This window comes from Phocoena sinus, chromosome 14 (genome assembly GCF_008692025.1).
Source record: "Phocoena sinus isolate mPhoSin1 chromosome 14, mPhoSin1.pri, whole genome shotgun sequence".
NCBI lineage: Eukaryota > Metazoa > Chordata > Mammalia > Artiodactyla > Phocoenidae > Phocoena > Phocoena sinus.
The window spans coordinates 35,915,523-35,926,866 of NC_045776.1; positions in this window are offsets into that span (position 1 = coordinate 35,915,523).

Genomic DNA, 11,344 nt, shown 5'->3' on the forward strand with positions numbered 1-11,344 from the left:
TCTTTTAGGAGTTTACATTAACATTTAATGTTGCTTTAATTTTATTAGAACTCAATAAGTCAGTTTGGTGCTCCCTATAACATGTGACTATCAGGATCTGCCTAGTTCTTTTCCCCCAAAAGTCTATAGATAGATAGACCTACAGCTATTTATCTATCTATAATGAACATAACTTTAATCCTACCAGAAGCTTGGCTTTCATATGTAATTATTTGAATTGGCTCAGCATTATGGCAACAGTGGTTTTAGTTTGTCCCTGATCTTGTACCTTTTTCTAGTATACAAGATGTCCATTTTGATTTTGTGATGCAATCAGCAACTTCTTTCTTTTTTTTTTTTTTCTTTGGTTGGTAACTAGACCCCTGCCTTACAGTTTCAACCTCTGTCTATCTTGATACATAGTTCCTCTAGGACCAGAGATGTACCTTCCTCTAATAAGTTCCTCTGAGAGACTGATCAGCCATAGAACTGAACTTCAAACACCATCTTATTGTATTTCTGCATATGGTTCTATTCCTGAGACATGTTCATGCTCCATCTGACTCTTACAATGCTCCCCTTTCTACCTTTTGGATCTGCCTGATAGTGGCTGCTTGTCTGCATACACTCTCTGAAGTTCTTTTCTCTGGACTCAGTGTCCAATTTTCCTCCCTTCCTTGAGTAAAGCCTGTCTTCAACACGAGAACTTCCCAACTGTTTTGTCTGCATCTAGCCTTTCCTAGCTGACACCATTATATTCTGGTTAGCTCTTTTGTTACTAACCCCCCAATATGAAAATGCTATGACAACTTCTATCTAGGAATCTCTCTTTTGCCTATTTAAGATAAATGGGCTTATTACCGCAGATGTAGCAAAATTAATCTTCATTGACAAAGGCTATATTCAGGCGAAGATCACCACACTCATAACAGAGGTTAGGAGATGACTTCTGGAATCAGTCTTGTTTCAAAATCTAGCTCAAGTTCTTGGTAGCTATGTGATTTCAGCAAGTTGCTGAACTCTCCTAAATATCGGATTTTGGTTTCTGTTTTTTTCTATAAACTAGTAATACTACTACCACCCTTGACATAGGATTATTGAGAAGAGTAAAAGAGCCAAGAAGAGCTCCTGACATATATTAATCCTCAATAAAGGTTCATTATTGTTGTTACTCTATTCATTTCCTGAGGATACCAAGGTGAATTGCATTGTGGTCCCTGGTCTCAAGAAGTCGAGAATTAAGTAGAGGAAATTAAATACATGTTTAGATAGTGATAAATGTTAGCAAAGATGTACAAATAAAATTATGTATTAAGTAGTTGGAAGCAATACTTTTGATTAGGGGAATCAGGAAAAAGATCTTGGAGGTGTTAGCATTTAACTATTTTTGCATTTGGGAGAGATTATTATTTTAGCAAAGCTAATGACAAGGGGTGACATAGGTGTGAGGATTACAGTGGTTTCCAGATTCTGCATTAAACTGGAAACGTTAAGATCCTATGTAATTTAATCCTCATGGGAAACAAAATGTGATAGCTTTTGTTATCTTCATCTTAAAGATGAGGAAACAAAGTTTGAAAGTCAATGGAAGTGGTTAGAAGCTGGAGCAGAATAGCTAAAAAACAGGAGTCTTGGAGTGCAAACCCTGGTCTAAATCACAATTTCCCTTCCAGCAGCCTGGAAAGAACAAGCAGGTCACCCCATTTTTCTTTGAATGTCTTTACTAATAGGGCACACATGAGGTGATTTATTCTATTACTGGAGAGTTCTGGGTTTTTTTGAATATTATTTTTAGAAATAATATTTCTCCAATTACTTTAGTTTTTTCTCTGATCTTTTCAATATTATGTTAGGGAAAAAACCCTGACAGTTCAGAGGTGAATCATTGTGACAGGGTTAGTAGAGCCTATCACATGACTCATATGGAGCAGGGTATCTTGACTATTTTTTAAGTGGGATATATTGATTTGGATAATGTAAATAGCTTTTATTTTTGAGTCAACATAGATATTGGGTGTGGTTTTACAAGATAGAATGAATGTAGCCAATACATTTATTTTCAAAGACAATAATCATAGCCTAGAAAAGCAAAAGAGAGAAAAGCAGAATGGTAGCTTTTGAATTTACATGAAGAAATTTGCTGAAATGCTTCATATATTAGACTATCAGATGGATTGTATGTGTTAGGAGAGGTATACAGACCAAGAGGATAAAAGAGCTAGAATGTGGTTAGACTGTGTTTTAATTCAAGACATCAGTCATTTCAAACTGAGTTTTAAAATAGCCTTAATATACACTATGCCCACTCTCATTATCCAGTTTAAATGTGTGTTTTATCTATGTCACACGATATCTTTTTTGCCTCTTCAAGGTATCTTGCAAGGTTCATTTCATGTCCAAATCTTTCCTTTGTTAAATATTCTAGGCTCTATCTGACTCTGCTTTTTGTGATACTCATTGGCTCTCCCAGAAAATCTAGCAATGGATTAAGTAAAGTTTACTTTTTCTCCAATATTTGTATGTGTTTGATTTTCTTCCCTAGATGACTGTAAAATAATCTCAAGCAAAAATTATGTCTTATGCTTTTTCACTGTTTCAGTAAATATTTAATTCAATGATGAAATTGATGGAATAAATTTGTGTGTTTGTGGTGTGTGTGTGTGTGTGTGTGTGTGTGTGTGTAACTTCTCAGTATGTAAAGTAAAAAATACAGGGCAAAGTAGAAATCCACTAAAAACTATTACTATAGAGAGATAGAGTAGAGTTAGTACACACCATATAAAAATGCTAGGTTTCTTTTTAAAAATAATTTTATTTTGAGATAATTAAAAAATCCCTCTACAGTGTCATTTATTAACATTTCTTTGATTTTTAGACTTCTTTCTCATAGGAATGACATTAGTATAGGTATAAATATATAGTTTTGCATATGAATATAGACCTAGATCTACATATAGACTAGATATAGTTATAGATATCTCTATTGATTCTATTTCTTGGAGAAGACAGACTAATATCTAGTACATACTGATTCCTACTAAATCTGAATAACTTCAACCTCTCAATTCACTGCCCTTGGAGCTGGTACTTACCAGCAGATGTATATGGGGATCAAGAGATGATGCCTCAATGAGCTCTTCTCTCTCCTTAGTAAAACTTCTGTCAGAAGAAGTTATTTCCTAATCCAAAATCCTGAATATTTTGTTTTAAATTTTCTTCTTTGTACCTTACCTCTTAATTGGTTTTTAAATTCCATTGTTTCTTTAGCTGATAATATAATATTTTTCTCAAAAAATTTATTATATTACATTTTAAAATTAGAATAGACTACTGTCATGGTATATTGCTTCAAGTAGTTTAAAAGTCTAGAAGTTTAGAGAACCCTAAAGACTCCACACGAAAACTATTGGAACAAATAAATGAATTTAGCAAGGTAGCTGGATACAAGATTAATAAACAGAAATCTGCTGCATTTCTTTACACTAATAATGAAATATCAGGAAGAGAAAGTAAAAAGGCAATCCTGTTTAAAATTGCATTAAAAAATACCTAGGAATAAACTTAACCAAGGAGATGTAAGATCTATATGCTGAAAACTATAAAACATTGCTAAAGGAAATTGACAATGATTCAAAGAAATGAAAAGCTATCCAATATTCTTGGATCAAAAAATAATAATAATGTCATTAAAATGTCCATAATACCCAAAGCAATCTACAGATTTAATGTGACCCTTAACAAAATACTTACGACATTTTTCACAGAACTAGAACAAAAAATCCAAATTTTTTTATGGAACCACAGAAGGCCCAGAATTGCCAAAGCAATCTGAGGAAAAAGAACAAAGCTGGAGGAATAACCCTTCCAGATGTTAGACAATACTACAAAGCTATAGTAATAAAAACTATAGTATATAGTATTGGCATAAAATGACATATGGATCAGTGGAGCAGAATAGAGAGCCCAGAAATAAACCCACATACCTACTGTCAATTAATCTATGACAAAATAGGCAAAATATATACAACGGAGAAAAGACAGTGTCTTCAGCAATTGACACTGGGAAAGCTGAACAGCTACATGTAAATCAATGAAATTAGAACACTCCCTCACACCATATACATAAATAAACTCAACATGATTTAAAGACCTAAATATAAGACACAACACTATAAAGCTCCTAGAAGAGAGGATAGGCAACACAGTCTCAGACATAAATTGTATCAATATTTTCTTAGATCAGTCTCCCAAGGCAAAGTAAATAAAAGCAAAAATAAGCAAATGGGACCTAATCAAATTTAAAATCTTTTGCACAGCAAAGGGAACAATCAACAAAATAAAAAGACAACCTACAGAATAGGAGAAAATATTTGCAAACAATGTGACTTACAAGGGGTTAGTATTCAAAATATACAAACAGCTCATACAACCCAATACTAAAAACAAAAAAAATACAATTAGAAGTATAGAAAGTTTGTGTGTAGATGTGTGTGTGTTTGTTAAACCTCATACATGGAAGCTGGTCCAATTGTTAACAAGTAACCACAAACATAATATACATACATGAATTAATATATAAATGCCTACACACACGTTTATATTTAAAATGTCAAATTTCATTTTATATTTCAAAAAATAAAATTTTGTATCATAGAATGCAGTTCTAAAGGAAATCTTATAAATGCTTTCAAATACACCTCTTCATTTATGTATGAGATCATAGACCCAGAAAAACAAATATCTTTTTCAAGATTGTATTGTAAGATATGGGATTGAAATAAGAATTTTTGAACTCTAATCCATTTTGTTTCTAAGATATCATGTTGTCTCAAGCAAGAAATAACTGAACACCCAATATATATTAAAAGTTATTCTATGCAAAGAGAAAAGCTTGACAATTGCTTTTAAGAGTCTTACAATCTAGTTGAGTGGGTAATAATAACTGACATTTTCTCATTCTTATTACATGCCCACTGACACATTTTGCAATTTAATCCTTTAATTAACCTACACAATATATCTATACACAAGTGAAGACAGTGAAATTCAGCCAGGTAAACCATGGATTCAAGGCAAAGGATTGAAAATGGAACCCAGATCCTATTCCTCTCACTACCTCAAGCCCTCTCAACTCTAAGAAAAACTGTCATCAATTTTTTGCTCTTGAGCTGGGCTTTCTGAAATCAGTGAAGAAAGAACAAATGCTAAACTTTCTGAATACAAAGGGAGATAGCCCTGTTGTCTGGTTCTCCAACTCAAAGCCAGACTATTTCTCAAATGTAGAATGTGTCCCAAGCACCTTGTAAGAAGCACATTTTTGTTTAGCATCTTCTATCTCCCAAAGGCCAGCCTGTGCTTACCTAACTCATAGACACTTGATGGAGTATGGTCCCTTTGCTACTGATCTATTAGTGTAAACCATACTGTCTCAGCATTGTGCAATGAGAATTGACCTATTACAAAGTAGAACACTTGAATGCAAACATGCTGCTCCTCATATACAAATGCATAAAACACTTTTCATTTAGGTAAATGCAGTGAAACCAAACCTGCTACAAATTTTCTCAAACCAAACCCACTGTCTTGAGGTTGGAGAGAATCCATTTATAATTTGAATAGCAATTATTTAGGCCTCTAGACTTCCAAAAGAATGAAACAGAACAAACGTCAGGGCAAGAAAAATCAAGCATTTCACCTCTCCTCACATCTAGGCTTGAACCTCAGCTCTGGGGCATAACTTAAGATTTATATTAAAGTGTTTCATTTGCAGCCAGTTAGGCCTAGGATTAGATTCTGCAGCCTCCTTGCATATGAGGACAAGAGTATGATTTCCAGCAACCTTACTTCCACTCCCTTACACCTTCACACATCCCTTCAGAACCATCACTGCCTTCATCAAAACAATTTCATTTGTACTTAGGAATGCATTGACGCAAGAGGAAGGTACAGAACAGGCTTAACAACTGTAGCTTTTTTTACCATCCGATATCACGAATCTTGTATTTCACTGTGGTGTAAGGTCTCTGATTACATCAACCTCTCCAAATTATGTTGAAATGAAGGCCATTCAATTTGCTACAATCAGTAACTTTCGGAAGAGCCCACATAATTGATTTCACAGTAATATAGGCATAGGTGACTGAAAGCCTCAGCTTCATTTAGACAATGGTTTTCTTTCATTCCAAAGTGCAGTATTCAATAGAAATGAATTTTTTTCCCAACAGTTGGCAGCTAAGCTTTGGCACATATGAAGTTGTTGTTGTTGTTGTTGTTTTTCCTTTTTTTTATGGTGTAGAAACACAAAAATTGAAGTTAATACCCAGGGTGATCTAATGGACATTGACAGGCTTTAGGTGAAATAACTTCTTTTTGGAACTCGCCCTGATGAGGATTTCAGCCAGCAGGCAAGGAGACATTCTGAATGCCATGCAGACCTCCAATGCAGACATTTGCCTGCCATGCAGACATTTGTTTGGGAGGTAGTTTCTCAGCACTCAGTGTACTGAGAGCTGAGTTGTGAATGTGGATATTGTTTCAAACGTTGCTCTTCCTTCTTTGCCTATTTATAGTGTGATCTGATTTTAACTCCATTTTGAGTAACAACTGCTGATGATCTTCACTATTTCCAGATGACTTTGACCTTCAGAAGGATAACAATGTGCACTGATCATGTACTTTTACTGACCAGACTGGGAACCCTCTCAAAGTTATGGAGGAGACAGGTTCTGACTCAAAGGAGTGTATAGTCAAATACTCCCTAGGTTTTCATTTAGGAGTTAGTCAAATAATAATTGTTAAATTCATGACTTTATTAGGGAGATATTTGGTGGGGGTGGGGATAAAGCATACCTTAACTCAAAAACCTAGTGGACTTGGATTCAATTCTCAGCTGTAAGTTTGGCATCTACATGGCCTGGGGATTTCATTTATCTTCTATGAATCCAGTTTACTGATCAATATGATATTTATTTTATACAATTATTATGAAAACTATGTCCTCAAAATTGGATATTTATCATGACTCTAGAGTTCATACTGGGTACTAGCTGGGTGTTCTTGGGTAACTTACATAATCCTCTGAATCTCAGTTTTCTCAACTGTAAAGTTGGAATAATAATGTCTCTTACAGTTTTTAAAGGGATGAAATTAAGTAATGTCCATTCAATGTTTACCACAGTATCTGGCATTAATCATGAAAGATTTCATAGTTGTTATTATTATTATAAAACTGTATTTTATTGCTCTAAATTCCCTTGCTTAATGCCTCTCAGTGAATATGAGTAGCACTGAGTGAAAATACATGCTTAAGTTCTACTGTTGCAAATCATATGCATGCACTACATTTTCAATGTAAACATAATAGAAAAGAAAGCATGTTCATTTAACTTATTACAGAGAATTAATGTATAAATTTTAAAGGTTATTTTCATTGGAAAATGAAATATTGAATGAATAATTCTGATATTTTGTGCATTTGCAGAAGTCATGGCTGGCTCTGATCCATCAGGACTAGAAGGCTGATGGTAACAGAATAATCAAGATGGTAAAACTGTATCAAGATCTCGAGGACAAGTAATATTGTGATCTATCTGTGGTGTCTTCCATGGGAAAGTGACATATGTGACAGTATAGATGCCATACCCTTTCCATTACTGGCTTGAGCTTGTTTTGTCTCTGTATTATCAGACTTTACCACACAAACTATCTAAAAATAAATCGTGGTTTCTTACTTTATTTGTTCTTTGTTTAAGTCTAGTTTCTCTTCTCTAGTGGCTTTTAATATCTACAACATTGAGAACATTAATCTGTCTACGTGACAAAGACATTTTTCATTATTAAAAACCTTTATGTAGTTATGTGGTATTAATAAAATCAGAGCCATATGCTAAAAGAGAGAGATTTATAGAATATATTAGATAAATAGTCTGAGAAACAAATGCAGAAAGAGTCGTATTTAAAAGGACAAAATTTAATATGACCTATTACACAAAAACACAGTTTTGCTATTATACACTTAATATCAGTTTGTTAGCTTGAAAAAAAAAGTATCAATTTTCCTTGCAGTAAATAACCATGGCACATATATTAACAAGTGATAGCATAGTAATTCTAAATAAAAATCAACCTTGCCACATCATTAGAAAATAGTTTTTTTTTTTATTCTTTCTTTACCCAATAGCCTTACTGTAAAACTTAGCATGAGCCTCAAGGCATATTATTTGGGGGAAAACAAGACTGATCTCCTTGGATATTGAAAGTGGGGACAACTGTAGTTAGGAAAGCAAGATCATGAACAAAAGGTCAGCAAAATCCAATCAAGGATGTCACCAATGAAAGGGAGAATTTTCCTAGCGAGTTCCACTGTTCATTCTCTCATTCATATATTCATATAACAAAATTGTTGTTAAAAATGTCTCATTGGTGAGGCAACTCAGGTCTCAAAAATTAATCCAAATTTATTTTACTAAGCTGAATGACTCATAGGGTTTAAAAATGCATTTAACTTCAAAGTAAAATGAAAGAGATAGTCCATAGTAAATATTTAGGCCAGATTTTCAACATTATAATTTTTTAATTTAGTGGCAAAATTTTTCATTTGGAAATGTACAATTTTCTAGAGTGAAAAATTTGCTAATCTATCAGAAAGTTGTCTCCTTGTCTCTGTTATTCACTCATTTGTGTTAGCTATTTCTTATTGATCTCTCCAGATCTACTCTTCACCCTTTTCCATCATGCTTGTGCCCAAAGAGAATAATCCTTATAAACTAAAGTAAAAATGCCTGGCCTCTGGCTTCACATTGAGCTTAGCCAAAGGAAGGTAGCTGCAGAAGACTAAAGGGCAGGAATGTCAAATTGGGATATTCATTCTTCCTGCTCCCATCTGGCCAAGTTGCCACAGTTGGGTGTCCCTTTACCAAAGTCCACAACTCCTGTTTGGTACTCCTACCCTTTTCAAATTCTGGTAACCACATACTCCTCTTGTCCCTTCAGGTGTGGTGATGACTTTTTACTGTCATTAGTCCTGGAATACTACATCATCCCTTATTGGTTTCTTTAAGCCTGCTTTCATTTTTCTGCATTAGCTCCTTTATTAATATCTCCTCAATTAATCCATTTGAGTATACCATCTGTTTCCTGATATGACCCTCAGTGGTACCTTGAAATGGGAGATCCTGGTTCTTCCCTGAGATGTAGCCTCCTCCCCACTCCCCACCATCCTGGGTGTCCTACTAAGTGGCCTAAATCAACATTCTCAGATACAAAGTGAGGGATGGATTCGAAGATACTTCTAAATAGCAAAGTGAATCAATCTAGACTCCAAAAGTCCTGGAGTAGGAAGGATGGTCAGGAGGAAAAGCAGTGACAGATTGCCATCCCATATGCACACACCAGGCCTCATTAGAATAGCAATTTTATCTTGCTTTTTCACTTAACATATGATTTAATCACTTTGTCATATTCTTAAAGCTTCATTTTGGCTGCATATTATTCTAAATGAAATGCTGCGTTTCTAGGATTTATAAATTCTGGAAGTATAGAAAACATCTTTCAATTTTATTTTCTGTTCTTTTTCTCCCATTCCTAGCACACAGTGTACAGGTGTACAGTTATGGATCTCCGAAATGAACTCCATGGCTGGATTAATGCATAAGCTAAGGTTTTCTCCAAAGACACCTGTATTCATCCCAGGCTCCTCTACCTAGGATACAAGTAAGTATTCTCTTTGTTTGGTTTCATACAGTTCATGCAGTTGAAATGCTGGTAATCATTGGTCTTTGGGTGCCTAAATCAAAAATGCGGAGAATTCACATTGCCATTCTGACCCATTACCATTTTTCCTATGGGAAATCTTTCTGGGTGTGCAAAGCTAGTTAGACAAATCAACCTTTTCTCACATCAGCCCCACTTTTAGAGACATTTGAGAGTTGTTTTAAATTAACAGGTCACCCTCTATGCTGGAAGCTTTGACTTTAGAACAGTCAATACAAAAAAATATATATATATATTCTCAGTGTAAATTACTTCCGCATCCCACTTGGGTACCAAAAATCTGGACTTTTCTGTGCATAAGTCTAAGGGCTTGTTGTTGTTGCTGTTGCTGTTGTGTTTATGTGTGTGTGTTCTGAACATGGAGTGCAATTATAAACTAGCCAGGAGACATATTTCAGCATAGTACATTTGAGCAACATTAAAGTTTATGCTGCTTAAATCACTTCAGTTTTGGGGATATTCATATCTCTGAATTTTATGATAATGTTAAGAGAGCTGCTGGTGAGTCCCGTTAATTTCTTTGGTATTGTTTAATTTTACATCAGTAAATATAATTAGTCTTTTTGTCATGAAGAGCGAGTTCTAATACCAATTTATAATTCATGGAGCTAATTATGTTAACGAGGAGGCAATCTTTCCTCAGCCTTCTCCCCTGTAATTTTAAAGGATTTTGATTTTTTCGCCTTTCCTCTGCAATTTCTCTTCCAGCTATGAAAAGGAAGTGTACACAATTCATCTGTGATATAATTATTTACCATGGCAACAGTTTGTGAATGGGATTGGGAAATTGCACATAAGGAGAAAGCAGCCTAAGGGAAAGAGCCAAAAAAATCCTTTCAATACAAGAGGGCTTTCAGGTGGGGATGATTTTTGTTTTCCTGACATTTTAAGGAGGGCCCAGGTTTGCCTAACATTGTAAAAACTGCTGCTGATCCTAAAATAAAAGAGTCTATCCTCTACAGTTGCATCTCAGAAAATCACTCTGATTAAGAGAGTGACACAAAAGGCAAACCCATGTTTTCCCTCTGCATTTGAATTAACAGCCCCCAGGAAGGCAGAGGAAAAGTGTTGGTTGCTAAATGATCAGATGGCATAGCCAGGGGACGTGTGGGAAAGAGAAGATTCCATTTCCTTGTATTCCTAAGATGAGTACTAAGCTCTAACCCCACTCAGCAACAAAAATCTTCCTTCTTGGGTGACATACAAGTGAAGGAAAGTAGAGAAAATCTATTCAAATCCAATGCTGTAATTTTTGAGCTTCACATGAGGCTGCCACAAATTCTTTCCCCATTTCTCCTGTTCAGTGGGATACTGATGATTTTATACCCAATTGTGCAATGCCAATGAATGTAATCAATATTCTTCAAAAGAACACTAGCATGAATGTTAAAATAATCATACTATGGAAAGACAAACCACACTCTCCTAGGTGTTGAAAGGCTTATGTTCTTTACACCTGTGAGCAATGCTACCTCTCATAGGCTTCCTTTCCTTCTGTGTGCAGCAATTACTCACATCTAACCTTAGCTGAAGTATTCTTGATTGCATGATAAAATTACTTCTGTTCAATATTCCAGGATGCTAATTGCATCAA